This window comes from Eublepharis macularius, chromosome 1 (assembly GCF_028583425.1).
Source record: "Eublepharis macularius isolate TG4126 chromosome 1, MPM_Emac_v1.0, whole genome shotgun sequence".
NCBI classification, from domain to species: domain Eukaryota; kingdom Metazoa; phylum Chordata; class Lepidosauria; order Squamata; family Eublepharidae; genus Eublepharis; species Eublepharis macularius.
The window spans coordinates 126,167,660-126,182,995 of NC_072790.1; the positions used below are offsets into that span (position 1 = coordinate 126,167,660).

Genomic DNA, 15,336 nt, shown 5'->3' on the forward strand with positions numbered 1-15,336 from the left:
TGGAAGGACTGATCTGATCAGATTTTTTATTTTCAGGTATAACAATGGGACTCTCTTATTCAGTTTCTTCTGTGATCCCATTTTCTCCTTTTTCCTTTTCATTCAACCATGGGATAACAGTTTTAGTCAGAAAAGGAGACTCTACTTCCCTTCCTGTGAAGGAAAACCCTTAGCCCTTCCTTTCTGTGCATGTCACGCTCTGCGCTGGAGTCATTGGAGCCTGGAGGTGGCTCATCCTCCAGGCTGGCCTAGATGTTGGACCCAGCATGGGGTGGGGGTCAGAAATGGTGGGTTGGCTAGGCTTACTTTCTCTCTGTCCCTTGTCTCGCTCTGGTTCTTGCTCTCTCTCTCTCTCCACCTCGTCCACCTTATGCTCATTCCCAACTAGTCCTCACTGGGTCCCTTGCTGGGTTCTCTTTTATAGGCCCCCCTGTCATTACTTCCACCCCCAGGTTCCACCCACTCAGGGGGTATCCTGCCCTCACCCAGGTGACTGTCAGGGCCACTGGCCAGCCAGGGACTCCCTTGGGGCTTGCCCTGCCCTCTTGAGAGAGAGAAGTTGCAAAGGTGTCCACATCCCTGCCCTAAGCTGCTACCTATTGTGCCATTTTTTGTTGTTGTTTGGGGCTTGCAAGAGGGGAGGGGTGCTGGCTTCCCCTCCTCACTGAGTCTCTCCCACACAGCCTGGATACAGAACCCAGCCATCACCTCAGTAGTCTGCTTCCAAGTTCCTTATGAAGCCAGTACCGCAGGCTGCACAAGCTCCATCATTTCCACATTGGGGGACTGTACATGCAGAGGCCTGGCACTTGGAGAAGATTTTTATAGCTTTTTAAAAGCTCCATTAGGGGCCAGTTGTCCCAAGTCAGGTAGATGCTCATTTTCCCATCTAAATGGGCATGTGACTACAGGGAGGAGCAACCCCTTCCCTCAGTTCTCTCTTTGCCACCATGATGAGAGGATTTTGGTTTTTAGCTTTGTTCTTTACCTCAGTGAGTAATTCCTTCTCTTTCGGATTGATTCGTCAGTATTTTTGACTTTGGACTGTCTTTCACTTTTGATTTTCAACTTCTGGGCTGTTTTAGTTGTGATTTGGCTGGGTTCTGGGATTCGGTCCATTCGATTTAAGCTTGTATGGTGAAGACTGATTATCTAAATAAAACCCATTTACTCAAGCGCCTGGATTTCTTGCTGCAAGGGGTTAGAGTCAGCCTCAACGTATCCTGTCTTCCATAGACTGACACTACTACTAGAAAATCAAGTTAAGGCAGTGACAAAAAATGCTTTCCACAACCTCACTCTAGCCTGGAAGATGGCTTCTTATCTCGACACAGCCAACTTGGCCACCTGGATCCACACTATGGTAACATCAAGGCTGGACTATTGTAATGCACTATACATAGGTCTCCCATCTAAGTTAACTAGGAGGCTCCAATTAGTGCAAAATGATGCAGCTTGACTGTTATCAAGAGAGAGCAGGAGCATGAACATCACTCTCATCCTACAGTCACTCCACTGGCTACCTATCAGTTACTGTGCCCAGTTTAAAGTATTGGTTATTACATACAAAGCTCTTCATGGCCTTTGTCCAGCATACCTACGGGACCACTTCCCGCCCTATGTTCCTGCACGACAGCTTCACTCATCTGAACAGGGTCTCCTGCAGGTGCCAGCCTGCACATGGGCAAAATTAACAGCAGTCCGTAAATGGGCTTTCTCTGTCGTAGTCCTTACCCTGTGGAACAACCTGCCTGAGGTCAGGAGAGCCCCCACTCTCCAGACTTTCCGCTAGTGATGCAAAACTGAATTATTCAAAAAGGCTTTTTACTCAAATGGGAGGGCTGTATTGTAGATGCTTCGTTAATGAGTCAGGGACTGTAGACTTCACCATTATGCTAACTTACATATTATCTGTTGCTTTAAATATGTACTCCTATGTACTACCTGTGCTTTATGTTGTCTAATGTCAGTCCTAGAATTATGTTCTGTTTTAGTATTTCTTCTACTCTGTATTGGAGTCTTGCTAATGCTATGGCTTTTAAAACTTGTATCTATTTACCCTATGGCATTGTTTATGAAAATGTCCTTGATACTGATTGTACTAATCTCATACTGTGTAATCCGCCTTGAGTCTCCGTGAGAAAGGCGAACTATAAATGACATAAATAAATAAATAAATGAGAGAGCCTTGAGCTTAAAAGCCTCTCTGTGGGATAGGGTATTTTCTGGCTCTGACAATCCAGCAGCAAACTTGATTGTCAAAGTTATAATTCATTTGCCAACCATAAGTTGTCAGTATCTAGACACAGGGCTTTTTTTCAGGCGGAACGTGGTGGAACAGAGTTCCGGCACCTCTTGAAAATACTCAGCAATAATGCTTGAAAATAATATTATTTCAAAGAAACCTGTGTGTTTCTTCCTCATTTCCCTCTTGAGAGTTCCGCCACCTCTTTTCCCAGAAAACCCCCCTGTCTAGACACATACTAAAATCTCTGCTGTGGTGGACTGATAATGTTTGAAGGCATGCCTTTCAGTGTGAAGCATCACCAAATTAGTTACAACTGAAGCATGGTCCCAGGATTGGGGGGCACATTGTGATACAATGTCTATACAAGATGAGTGGTCCATCAGGGAACAGACCTTATATATTAATGTACTCGCTTGATGCCCGTACTTCACTACAGTACTAAATCCAGTTATAATATTTATGGGTAAGAAAGGTTTTTTGTTTGGGGGGGGGGGTTGAGTTGGTTTTCTAGTATAATAGCATATTACTCGAGCTTCACCTTAATGCCGCGCCTGTTGATCTGGGGACAGAAAGTAGACCAGATTGTGAGCTGGCTGGGCCTATGCACATCCATTCTGCCTCGAAGTCAGGGCAGGAATCATCTTGAGAACGATCTTCTAAATTCATCTCCCTTGTGAGAGATTCGATGCAATTCTGCAAACATATACTAGTCCTTACATCTATGTAAGGAAAAGGCCTAGAAACTTGTCTTTTATAAAATGAGAGCCAGTTTGGTGTAGTGGTTAAGAGCGCAGGACTCTAATCTGGAGAGCCGGGTTTGATTCCCCACTCCTCCACTTGAAGCCAGCTGGGTAACCTTGGGCTAGTCACAGTTCTCTGGAGCTCTCTCAGCCCCACCCATCTCACAGGGTGTTTTGTTGTGGGGATAATAGTAACATACTTTGTAAACCACTCTGAGTGGGCATTAAGTTGTCCTGAAGGGCGGTATATAAATCAAATGTTGTTGTTGTTATTATTATTATTATTATCATCATCAGTTCAGGAGCATGTGCATTTCTAAGAGGGCCATAATGGCCCGCTTAGCAAAGGGCTTGGAACCAGAGGCATAAGACAGCAAAGGTTTTGCAATGTAAAAGCAATGTATGTATTACACTCCACTGAAGTCTTTCCTTTGTGTTGACTGCAACATAAAAAAAATTTATAACAATACAAAGAAGGTAAATTATTTAGGATTCTAAAGATATGCATGATTCATACATGTTTATTATTAAATATAGATTCTTTTTGTTTCATGAGAGATATGATCTTTCTATGAAAGATGAACCAAAGTGGTGGTGGAAGTTATAGCCTTCTAGTTTGAATCAGAATAATGACAAACAGTGCATTTTTACTGAAGGATCTTCAGTCTTAGAATATGCTTTCTCAGTTAATCCACTAGAGCTTGCATTTATTGACCTTCAGGTCATGTTGCACAGCTCATCTCTTTCCCGAGCCCTCCTGTAGCCAAAAGGCTGCATTAAAAATCAGAGCATTTCTAGAGTATCATTGAGTTGTGAGGAAGATTAATATTAGGTTCAGTTTGCTTATTTGTTCCATTTCAATACACATGCTTGAAGAGTAAAGTAAAGCAACATTGAAAAAGATCTTACTACCATATAAAAAAAAGTTCTCTTCCTTTCACCATTTGCTTACAAGCTTGATCCAATTATCTGTTTCTTAATGTTATCAGAATAAAATTAGCCTCTTCTTGCCAGTATAAGGGTCTACTTCATCCCTTGCTCAGGCAATATGAGAAGGTAAGACCTCCAGAGATATCATGCTGGGTACAGTGGGGGCAGGGACACTTCATTAAACTGTGTATACATGCAGAGAGAAGTATTTGTGTGGCTGTTACAGGTTTGATAATTATGGTGACGGCGAGATACAGTCTTTCACACTCCTTGCCACTAGGGTTGCCAGGTCCAGGTTGGGAAATTCCTGGAGATTTGGGGGATGAAGCCTAGAGAATGTGAGATTTGGGGAGAGGAGGGGTCTCAGCAGGGTAGAATGCCATAGAGTCCACTCTCCAAAGCTGCCATTTTCTCCAGGGGAACTGATCTCTGCCATCTGGAAGACAGTTGTAATTCTGGGAGATCTCCAGCCACCACCCAGAGGGCTAGGAGGGCTTGGACTCTTGCCATCCTTATGGTCCACACGTCTATCTGAAAAAAGAAAGAAAAAACACAGCAAGTAAACATGATACTGGTGGAGGAATCACCTACCTGTTGAACATCTTCCCTGGAGCTCTTTTCCCCAGCACTTTTGCAAGGAATTTAAAAGGACTATGTTTGGATAGTTACTAGGACCTTGTGCTAGGTTTTGTATTTGTATTGCAGCTATCTATTTTCTATGTTTTATTGTATAGAGCAGTGTTTCCCAAAGTTGTCTGGACCGCGACCCATCTAAAAAAAATTTCAAAGTTCGGGACCCACCTAATACAATAACCATATATAACGCACTAACATGAAGAAAAAAAAGCACCGTTATATTGCTGCTGCAGCATTTTCTCGTTAATACATATCGTAACTATTGTAAAGGACTGTTCAATTAAGAAAAAAAGAAAAACATCCAGTTATAATTGAAATTTTTACTTACTAAATATAAGATGTGATATTTCAGTGAGAAGGATGTATTTGTTTCCTATTTCTTGCCATTACAGCTTTAGCGTCGACTTCGATTTTAGTCACTTTTAATCGCAATGAATTCGTTACGTCCAATTTATTTCAGTATTTAGTTTTAATATGAACCATGGCTAAAAATCCCACTTCACATAAGTATGAGGTAGTGAAGGGGAGGAGGACTTTCATGGCTTCATCAAACAGGCAGGGATAGGTGTCAGCAACTGAAAGCCAGAATTTCGTTAATTGCTTGCGATTAAAAGTGTTTTTCAGCGATGTATCTTCTGATAAATCAATAAGTTCTTCACTTGCTTTTGTTGACATTACAGTTGGTATGTTGTCTTGAAACAGGTTACAAATCCAGCTCATCGTGTCGAACTTTTTCATCTCTTCCCCGAAGTAGGCGTCAAAGTTATTTTTCAACTCTGTTAAATGAGTGGAAATTGCAGACACTACATTGATATCTGGCTGCACTTCGTTTTCTATAATGAAAGTTTCAAATGTTTCAAAACAATCATACTTGCCTTCCTCGATACATCTCTTCCACAACATAAGTTTTTTCATGAACGCTTGAATTTTATCGTGAACTGCAAAAATGTCGGATCCATCTGATCCTTGCAGGTACAAATTGAGTTCGTTTAACTTTGAGAAAATATCCGCCAAGTATGTGAGCTTGAGGATGAATTCTTCGTCCAGTAGAGATTCAAGATATTCATTTTTTCCTTCCAGGTAAACTGTAACTTCATTGCGTAATTCCACTAATCTTGTCAGTACTTTCCCTCTGGATAACCAACGTACCTCTGTATGCAGAAGAAGAGATTTATGGAGACTACCCATCTCTTCGCACAGCTTTTGAAATAAACGTGTTTGTAAGGGTCTTGTTTTAATATAATTTACAATTTTCACAGCGGTATTTAATACTGTTTTTAAATCATCAGGCAATGGTTTTGAAACCAGTGCTTCTCTATGAAGGCTACAGTGTGTCCACGAAGCATTGGGACTTCATTCAAGAACCCTCGTGACCACACTGCTATTTTTGCCGCACATAGCTTGAGCTCCGTCAGTGCATATGCCGACAGTTCTTCCATTCCAAACCTTTTTCTTTTGTATAAGAATCAATTTCTTTGAAAATTTCCTCGGCTGTTCCACGAATAATTGGTTTGCAGAACAAGATATCTTCATGCATGCTAGTAGGTCAGGCTCAGTATCACTTTTGTCATCCGAAATAACATCTTCTATTTTTTCATCACTCTGTATACAATCCGCCGCTGGCAGCGTACTTTTTGCTATCCGTTTCAACCACTTGTCCATTATTTAGTTTTAAAAAGATAATAAACACACAACACGCGACGACGAACACTACAGTGATGACTGATGCTCGGGCTCGCGAGTCGCCTTCAGCCGCCCCGCCCCCGCTCCGTGCCCACGCCGAACGATCACACTCCACGACACGCTGCGAGAAATTAAATTATTAGTAACCGTTCGGCTGCCGGCCGAACGACACGGCCTGGCAAAAATGTTGCGACTGTCGCCCTATCAGTTTCAGGGCCCACCAGCGTTCCCTCTAGTGTGCGCTTGTGCGCAATTGCGCACAGAATATTACCTTTTGGGCCACATGATTGCTTGAGCACGGAAATGATTCCTCTCTGATGGCCTCAACTTCCTGCTCAGCTGGCACCCTCTGAACGGTAAGGATGCGGCAGGATGGCACTAAAGCAGGCTTGACCCACACCTCTGAGGGCTCAGGGTGAAGGATGGCACCAGGGCAGACTTGGCCTACACTGCTGAGGGCCCAGGGTGAAGGATGGCACCGGATGGTGCTGGGGCAGGCCTGCCCTGCGACACTGAGGCCCCAGGATGAAGGATGGAGCAGGATGGCACTGGGACAGAATTGGCCTGCAATGCTGAGGGCCCAAGGATGAAGGATGGTTCTGGGGTAGGCTTGGCCTGTGACGCTGAGGGCCTGGAGTGAAGGATGGCGCAAGGCAGGCTTGGCCTGTAACAATGAGGACCCGGAGTGAAGGATGGAGCTGGATGGTGCTGGGGCAGGCTTGGCCTGCGACAACGAGGTCCTAGGGATGAAGGATGGTACTGGATGGCACAGGGACAGGCCTCACCCATGACATTGAGGGCTCGGGAATGAAGGATGGCGCAGGATAGCGCTGGGGCAGGCCTGACCTGCAACAATGAGGGCCTGGGGATGAAGGATGGCACAGGATAGCAGTGGGGTAGGCTTGTCCTGTGACACTGAGGGCTTGTTGGTGAAGGATGTGAAATTCCTAGAGATTTAGGTCATGGAACCTGGAGAAGGCAGAGTTTGGGGAGGGGAGGTACCTTGGCAGGGTATAGTACAATAGAGATCACCCCCAAAGCAACTATTTTCTCCAGGGGAAGTGATCTCTGTTGCTTGTAGATCAGTTGTAATTCAGGGAGATCTCCAGCCACCACCAGGAGAATGACAAGCCTACTCCCCTTCCGCACATGTAGAAGAAATTCTTCTTCTGCCACCTTTGAGTTTGAGCATCAGGGCATTTCTCTGAGCAATCTCTGTCCCCTTTTTTGCCTGCATAAAGCTGACACCTTTTGTTTAAATGTAAGTAAAATGCACCTTCAGTGGCTTGTTGCAAGCACAAAACTAGCTCTCCATCTCTTTCTCATTCTCCCTCCTTTCCTTTCTTCTTCATAACAGGAAATCTCAGGATCTGCCTCACCAACAAACACCTCTGAATTTGGCTTGAGGAGGGTTGAACTGTAAGTCTAGCATTCTGAGAGAAAGAAGGCATGTGAAATTCTAAACAGACCCACTCTGCCTTGTGTCTCCTTCAGTGGCAATGGTGGATGGAGGGGGCTGGAGTGGGGGGGAATAATCCCACGTGAGCAAGGCAAGGGACCAAGGATAGCTTGGCTTCAAAACCCAGAAGTTGCATCATCCTTGGGCCCTTCCCTTTTCCTTCTTGCTCCAATAAAGTTTGGATCCTATTCAGAGGCAGTATCTGTATTCTCTTTGACTTGCCCATATCCCCTCTTCCTTGACTCTGCTGCCAGGGAAGACATTTGTCCTGTATTTTAAAATCTGGTCCTTTCACCCACTTCTTTTTCAGTCCTGTTTGGCTTGGTACATTTTTCACATGAGTAGCTTTCCTCCCAGACTCCCCTCTGCTCCATAGTAAAGTGTCCAGTAGCACCTTTAAGACTAACCAACTTCATTGTAGCATAAGCTTTCAAGAGCCACAGCTCTCTTCATCAGATGCATCTGACGAAGAGAGCTGTGGCTCTCAAAAGCTTATGCTACAATAAAGTTGGTTAGTCTTAAAGGTGCTACTGGACACTTTACTATGGAGCAGAGGGGAGTCTGGGAGGAAAGCTACTCATGTGAAAAATGTACTATTTTGCTACTACAGATTAACATGGCTAACTCCTCTGGACCCTCTGCTCCAGCCTCCTTTGGCTCAATATCAATAAAATACCAGTGTTTTCAAGTTCTGGAAAACAGAGAAAGGAAGAAGAGAGAAGTTAAATTGAAAGTCTCTGTAATGAAATGTGACTTATGTTTACAGGTATAATGTATAAAACATTCTTTAAAAACATGCTTAAAATACAGTTTAAAAATTCTCAGCTATTTATAAGGTTGTGGTTATAAGCTTCTACAAACTGGTTTATGTGGTAGCCAAATGTTTGTATGTTTGTAGATTGCAATTTTTTTTCTAAAAAGGCGCTCTCAAAAATTTTATGCAAGTCAGCTCACAAAATAAATGTTTATGCAAGTTTCAGCTCACAAAATACATTTTTGGCTCACAGCACTGCACATCTTAGAGGGAACATTGGGGCCCACCCAATATCCGCTTGCGACCCACCAGTGGGCCACAACCCATACTTTGGGAAACAGTGGTATAGAGATATTTATGAATGTTATTTATTGTATTATTATATGTATTTATTAATGAGTGATATTTACTGATGGGAATTCGATGATGTATAGAGGAATGTATGTCATATTTCTGAGCACTTTATGATATGCACCAATGCACTTAGTAACTTTAATAGATTGTTTATAAAGTGGATTATATTGTTAGCTACAAGATAGTGTATATTGTTATTCTCCTGGTTGTGGTTTATCTATTCAAACTTCCAGTTGTACACCAGGAGTGTCTTTGTCTATTTTTACCACCTGAAGGTTCGCAACCCTACTTGCCACTCAAGCAGGTAAAGGCTGGGAGTCTACCACACACCACCTGTCTAGCCTCCACTATAGCAGACAGAGAAGCCTGATCCAAATCCTCACAGGATCCCATTTCCTCTTACAGAGGCTCTACAAGACAGGCAGCCAGTTTCCTCTATGTACCTCTCCTCACCCAGCTACAGCCCAGGGCTACTGAGGAAAAGGGAACTCAGAGGTCACTTTCCCTATATATACACTGCCACCATTAAACTAGGCCAATTTAACTTAACCAGAGCATTTCTCTCTCTCTCTCTCTCTCTCTGTGTATGTTCTCTCTCAGTAGCTTCCCCTCAGACAATTATTTCAAACCAGCCAGGGTTAAACAAAAGAAAAAATAAACTTTATTTACAAGATGGAATATGGAGTGAACGAATTTTAAACTAATAAACCAACTGGAGTTAAACAGAGAATGTTTTAAAGTCTCAGAACAGGTTTGTAACCAGCTGTCTCTCTCTCTGCTGCTTTCCCTCAGCAAAGTCAAAAACCCTTCTCTCCCAGCAGCTTCTGAGAGCCTCCTTTCCCTCCAATGGACACTAACTCTCATTGGCCCAGCATTCTGCCTGCTCCCGTTGTCTGTCTCAGGAGAGGCGGAGCTGGAGCCAGTCCTGTCTGTCATAATGATCAACATACAATTTTCATGCTTTAAGTGATTTATGGACAGAAACTTAAGTGTTTGAAGCAGCTCCCAGACAGATACATACCACGGTCAAAGTAAAAGCAGTCTTTTGTAGTCAATTTGTTATGTTGTTTTGTCAATATATTTATAGCTGTTGAAGACTGGGGATGGATAAATTATTACCACTTTATAAAATTTTCTTCATGATATATATGAAAAGGTTGATTCTTTTTCATGATTTCTAACCTGCAACAGTTCACTTGAGTGGGTTTTCCTATTTACTTCAATGGGCAATGCTCCATACATACAGGTCTGAGTACAGAAATAATAAACTAATACAATAATAAATTCTAAAGGATGCACTAATAGGCAGAGAAGCAAAATGTATGTGTTGAGGTTTTCTAACCTTGCAGTAGATCATTGGATCAAGGTACAGATCATGAGAAGAAATCTTAATGGATCAGACCAAAGATCCAGCATCTATACCCCCAAATGTCAACTAGATGCCTGTAGTACTAAGGATATAGCTGCCTCCTGTTGTTCTCTCCCTGAAATTGGTATTCAATGATGGCTACCTAATTTAAACGTGAAGCTGGCAGGTCAGTTCCATGTAACATTGCACATGCTCATATGCTATGTGTGCAACATTTAAATGCGAGAGATTCATAATCACTGTAGGTATTGTTGCAGTGGGTTAATATTGCTTACATAACTGTTAGCAGTTGACCCTGACCCTCACACCAATAGGGAAGCTTATGAATATGTCTATGAATATGCTCCTTTCTTCATGTGTTCTGAAAACACGGAAGTGCTGCCTGGTGAGGCAAGAAATGGTTGCCAACCTCTGGCCAGGAACTGGAAAATTTCTGGCATGTGAACATAGGCAAGACTGGCTATCACCCCACACCCCTGAAGATGTGCAAAGATCTTAAGACAAAGAGTCTTTCAGGAGTTTCTGAATTAATCACCTCCATACCCTGCAGATCTTCCCTTATCCACTCTCCCAGTCTGGGCTATTCAGGGATCTGCTAAGCTCCACCTGTCCAGCCATTGCAGATCATCAAATACCTTTTTACCTTCAGTAAAACCCAGGAAGGTTTAGTCAAACCTTTCCCAATTTTATTGTCCCACTTCTGGAGACAGCCATTAAGTTATTGTTTTTGGGCAGAAAGCACCATCCTCCCCAGGGTTTGTTTCATGTTGTATGTGATTTTCTGTGTGTTTGCTTTGATACCTCTTCAATAAAAACCATTTTTGTTGAACATCCGCTTGTTTTAACTAAGGGTTCTCTAGAGGAACAATCCTCATATACACAGGTGAAGAAATCTCTCTTAGTTACCCCCTCTTGCTGCTTGTATGCTAATTCCCCCAACTTACAAAGAGATCACCTATAAGGGTAGCATAACCACTTGGTACATCCAGTGGCCCACATTAAATGAAATGCTAGTAATGTGTATGGATTCTGCTGGCATCATGTTTAAATCAGATCAAGACACTGTTTCAAAAAATGAAGGTTCCATTTAGCTATCCTCTTTGAATCTATAGCCCCTTTTCAAGTCTAAGCTAGTGCCATTACTACCCCTTGTAGCAATGAATTCCAGAAATTATTTATGTGTTGCATAAATAAGCTTTTGTTTGTCTTGAAGCTATCAATCATAACTTCATTGGGTGACCCTGAGTTGTAGCATTACAGGAGAGGGAGGAGACATTCTCTTTCAATTTGTTTCTACACCATGCATGTTATGAATGTTTGCTGTGTTCCCCTTAGGCTTTAGCTAGTTCTGAAAAGCTTTTCAGAAATTATCTATGAACTACTTTTGCAAATATTTTTAACAGCTTAGTATGATATGATGGTAATGTCTTGGACTGAGAAGACCCAAATTCAAATCCCAACCCAGCCATGCCACACATTATCTTACCATAACTTCTCTCACAGAATTGTTGTGATGAATATAAGCTATCATGTGCACTTTGAGGAAGGGTGGAATGCAAATATAATAAAGATACTTGTAGAGCTGTTGGTATACTTACAATACAATTCTAAGGACACTTTCCTGGGAGTAAGCCCCATTGAATAGACCTTAGTAGTAGCCCGAGTAGACCTGTTTAGGATAGCATTGTTAGTATATTAGCTACTCTAAGCCCTAACTCCATTTAATAACAAGTAGGCCCAACTTATTTCAATAGAATTTTCTTAGGACAAGGAGTCTTGTGGCACTTTAAAGACTAACAGAAGCAAAAGCTTTCATGAGCCAGAGCCGATCTTGTTAGACATGGAACATTACATGCATTTATATACTCTGGGTATAAATCTCTCCACCAATTGCATGTAACTCTTCCTGCAACTGGAAAGGTGGGCTCTGGTTCTTAAAAAGTTATTCCACAATAAATTCATTAGTCTTTAAGGCGTCACAATATTCTTTTTGTTATTTTAAATGTAGCAGACAAAAACAACTACCACTCTAGTTTTGCTTAGGATAGTAGCTTAAGACCTATGCAGCTCTTAACATTTCAGATAATCTTGTCTAGAAGCAAAGTGATGTGACTGACAGGTTATCAGCTGAATTGGAGGTAAGTTAGCAAATAAGATCTATCGTTTCTGAAGCTTAGTTATATCAATGCCTTTACTGCCGAAGCCTATGTAATATCCTTGCTTCCTGATATTATTTTAATGGCAGGTGTCAGGGATTAAACTTGGTGCTTCATATCCTCCACTGATGAGTCTGTCCCCTGATATTGCTGTTTATAATCATATCCTTAGAACAGATCTCCCTGATCCATTCACACAGTCATTAAGATGGAATGTAGACAGAGGTCATTCCAAATGTGAAAATTTAGTACTATACATTCTGTGTTGTTATCGTAATTGCCTGTCTGCACTGTGGGTTTGCAAGGATAAATCAGACACAAATATAATCTGAAGTCACAGTGTTTGTGACCTGTGGAGTTTAGGTATTCAGCGGATGCACATCTGATTTCCTTCAAACTGAAGACCCATCCTTAATCACTACCATCTACTACAATACTTACTAGCTTCATCATGTCCTACGAAAACCGTTGTCTCATTTGCTACACGTACATAAAAAGCAGAGCTTGTTGTGTTCACTTAGTTAACAGTGGCCATGTGAAGATTAACAGTGCTTTGTATGCTTAAGGAGCGCCAAGTATCTCTGGATTGATAAACCAGTCTCTTTATTGATCTTGGTTTCCCAGAATGACACAACACTGCTGTGCTGCTTAGCTTTATTGCACCAATCCAGCAACTCATGTTGACGGTGGCCACTTTCAAAGGACTTCCACTCAGATACATCCTTCTACCAATGCTTTGTACACAGCTCACCTTTCCGAAATTTGTTGTAGCCAATAGTACACTTACTATGACATGAATGAAACATTCGTAGAGAATACTCCTATGGTAATACAGTTTTTATTGTTAAATACTGATCATACAGACAAAGACAGAAGAATTAGCTGTCTTATGTTCTTTTGATGTATAAAGTCTAATACTCTTTTCACATGTAAAAAGGAGACTAATAATAACAGGAATTATAAAAAAGAACTCCTTGTTTACCATTTCAGTTCATGTTCAGCTGCTGTGCTGCAATTTCCGTATTTGTGGTCAGGGACCCCTGTTGCTTTCTTCACCCAACTCACAAATGAGGCTGTGGTTGCTATGTAACTTCATTTCATTAATATCCTGTCCTTGTATCATTTTAACCTTCTGGTTTGTACTACCTGCAGTCAAAAATTTAAAGCAGCATCATAATATAGTGTTAATATTTCACAGAAATGCCATTGGTATTTGTTTTATGGAACAATATTGCTGTAATATGTCAACATACACTATGTGCTATTAGATTTCCAGTGACATGTGTTGCAATTAGATATGGGCACGAACAGAAAAAAATCCCTGAACACCCTGTTCGTCATTCATTGCCATCCACGAACAACGAACATGGACAAACATGAACTGTTCCCGGACATGTTCATTGTTCGTGGGGGCCAGAATACCCCACCCCCACCCCCCACTTAGTCTCCCCCTTAAACCCACTTACCTGGCCCTTTAAAGATCCCTTTAAACTATCAGCTGGCAGGTGGGGATTCCCCCCTGCCACCTGCCAACTGATAGTTTAAAGGGCCCTGTCCTGGCAAAAACAGCAGTGTTTGCTGGCAGCTACTTTGAGGGGTTACCAACTGACCTTCTCAATGTCCAATACCCACCAAATTTGCAGGGGACAGAGTCCTCACTGTCCTCTGAAGACCCTCCAAGTTTCAGAGAGATTGCACCCCGGGAAAGGCATGATCCACAGGTCTTCCGTTGGCTGTCATTTTCTCTTCACAGTGGCAAAAACGGGACTCTCTGCTGGAAGTACTTTGAAGGGTTAAAGCCAGAAGGAAAGCCAGAAGGAGTTCAGTCCCTGCCTCCAGTTGCCAAGGGGATTGATTGCAGGTGTCAGACTGTCTGGATTGATGAACGGCTGCCGAAAGCAACCAATGAGGCTTGCAACGACCACCTGTTTGTTTAGGATGGGGCATCATGAACAGCTTGTTCGCGAACAGCAGATTGGGCTGTTCGTGGTTTTTTTCTGTTCATAATGCTGTTCGTGCCCACGTCTAGTTGCAATTACAGTGAGAATAACAGAAATGCCATATATTCTTTTTACTATGCAGGTAGTCATTTACAATAAATCACTGATGAATTATTATCTAGAATTGTACAATTTCTATGAAATAATAAGATGAATATTGTATCAAAAAGATCCTTTCGAAATCAAACAATATAGCCATTTAGAAACAGATAAATCAGGAAATTGTGATTGCAATCCAAAGAACATTTTCCTGGGAGTAAGCCCTATTGACTAAAATAGGACTTACTTCCACACAGCCCTCCTTAAGATTGCCACCATTGTCTCCTTGAAAACAGTTAATATCTTCAGTCTTAAGAAGGCTATTTTCTTCTTTTTTAGAAAACTACAATTAATATTTTTTCTGCCTACCCAAGGAGGCCCCCTTTTACACAGCAACCTTTTACTTCTCTGTGAGTGGGCCCATTTTCCTACTGATATGTGCTCAACCATGAAGATAAGGTATTAGAAGGTATAAGCGGACAATCTACCAGGACTTACAAGGAGTATCTCATTTCCCACTTCCCTACTATTTCCTCTTTCCCTTTCCCAAAAGCCTCCAAAGCATCTTTGAGTTTTCCTGCCTTCTTCTCTCCTTCCCACCCACCTAGGTTTGTCAGGTCCAGGTTGGGAAATTCCTGGAGATTCTGGGGTTGGACCCTGAAGAGGGTGGGGTTTGGGGAGGGGAGGGGCCTCAGTGTCCATAGAGTCCACCCTTCCAAGCAGCCATTTTCTCCAGGGGAACTGATCTCTGTTGCCTGGAGATCAGTCGTAATTCTGGGAGATCTCCAGCTATCACCTAGAGGCTATCGAACAAAAGGAAGCTCCCTTAGCAACAGCCTGAGTAATCAAAGTGGAAACCCACAACTAAGGGATACAGTCAGTCAGATTATGAAATTCAAGTGTATTAAAGTGGCACAGTGCAACAAATAAATAACAATACTGTTATAGGCATATGAAATCACATAAAC

At 42.2% G+C, this 15,336-nt stretch overlaps 1 long non-coding RNA gene across 2 annotated transcripts in view; it reads right to left on the bottom strand.

The window, feature by feature from the left end:
• Positions 1-3,510: 3,510 nt before the first annotated feature.
• Positions 3,511-15,336, bottom strand: part of LOC129345165 (uncharacterized) — a 31,151-nt gene continuing 19,325 nt past the window's right edge. The window contains exons 1-4 of one of the 2 annotated variants that reach the window (XR_008598473.1): positions 13,962-14,467; positions 13,312-13,475; positions 11,772-11,842; positions 3,511-4,449 (exon numbers count right to left, since the gene is read on the bottom strand). This is a non-coding gene — a long non-coding RNA (uncharacterized LOC129345165). Of the gene's footprint in view, positions 4,450-11,771; positions 11,843-13,311; positions 13,476-13,961; positions 14,468-15,336 lie in introns of those variants that run through there. The other variant, XR_008598466.1, reaches the window with a different exon arrangement.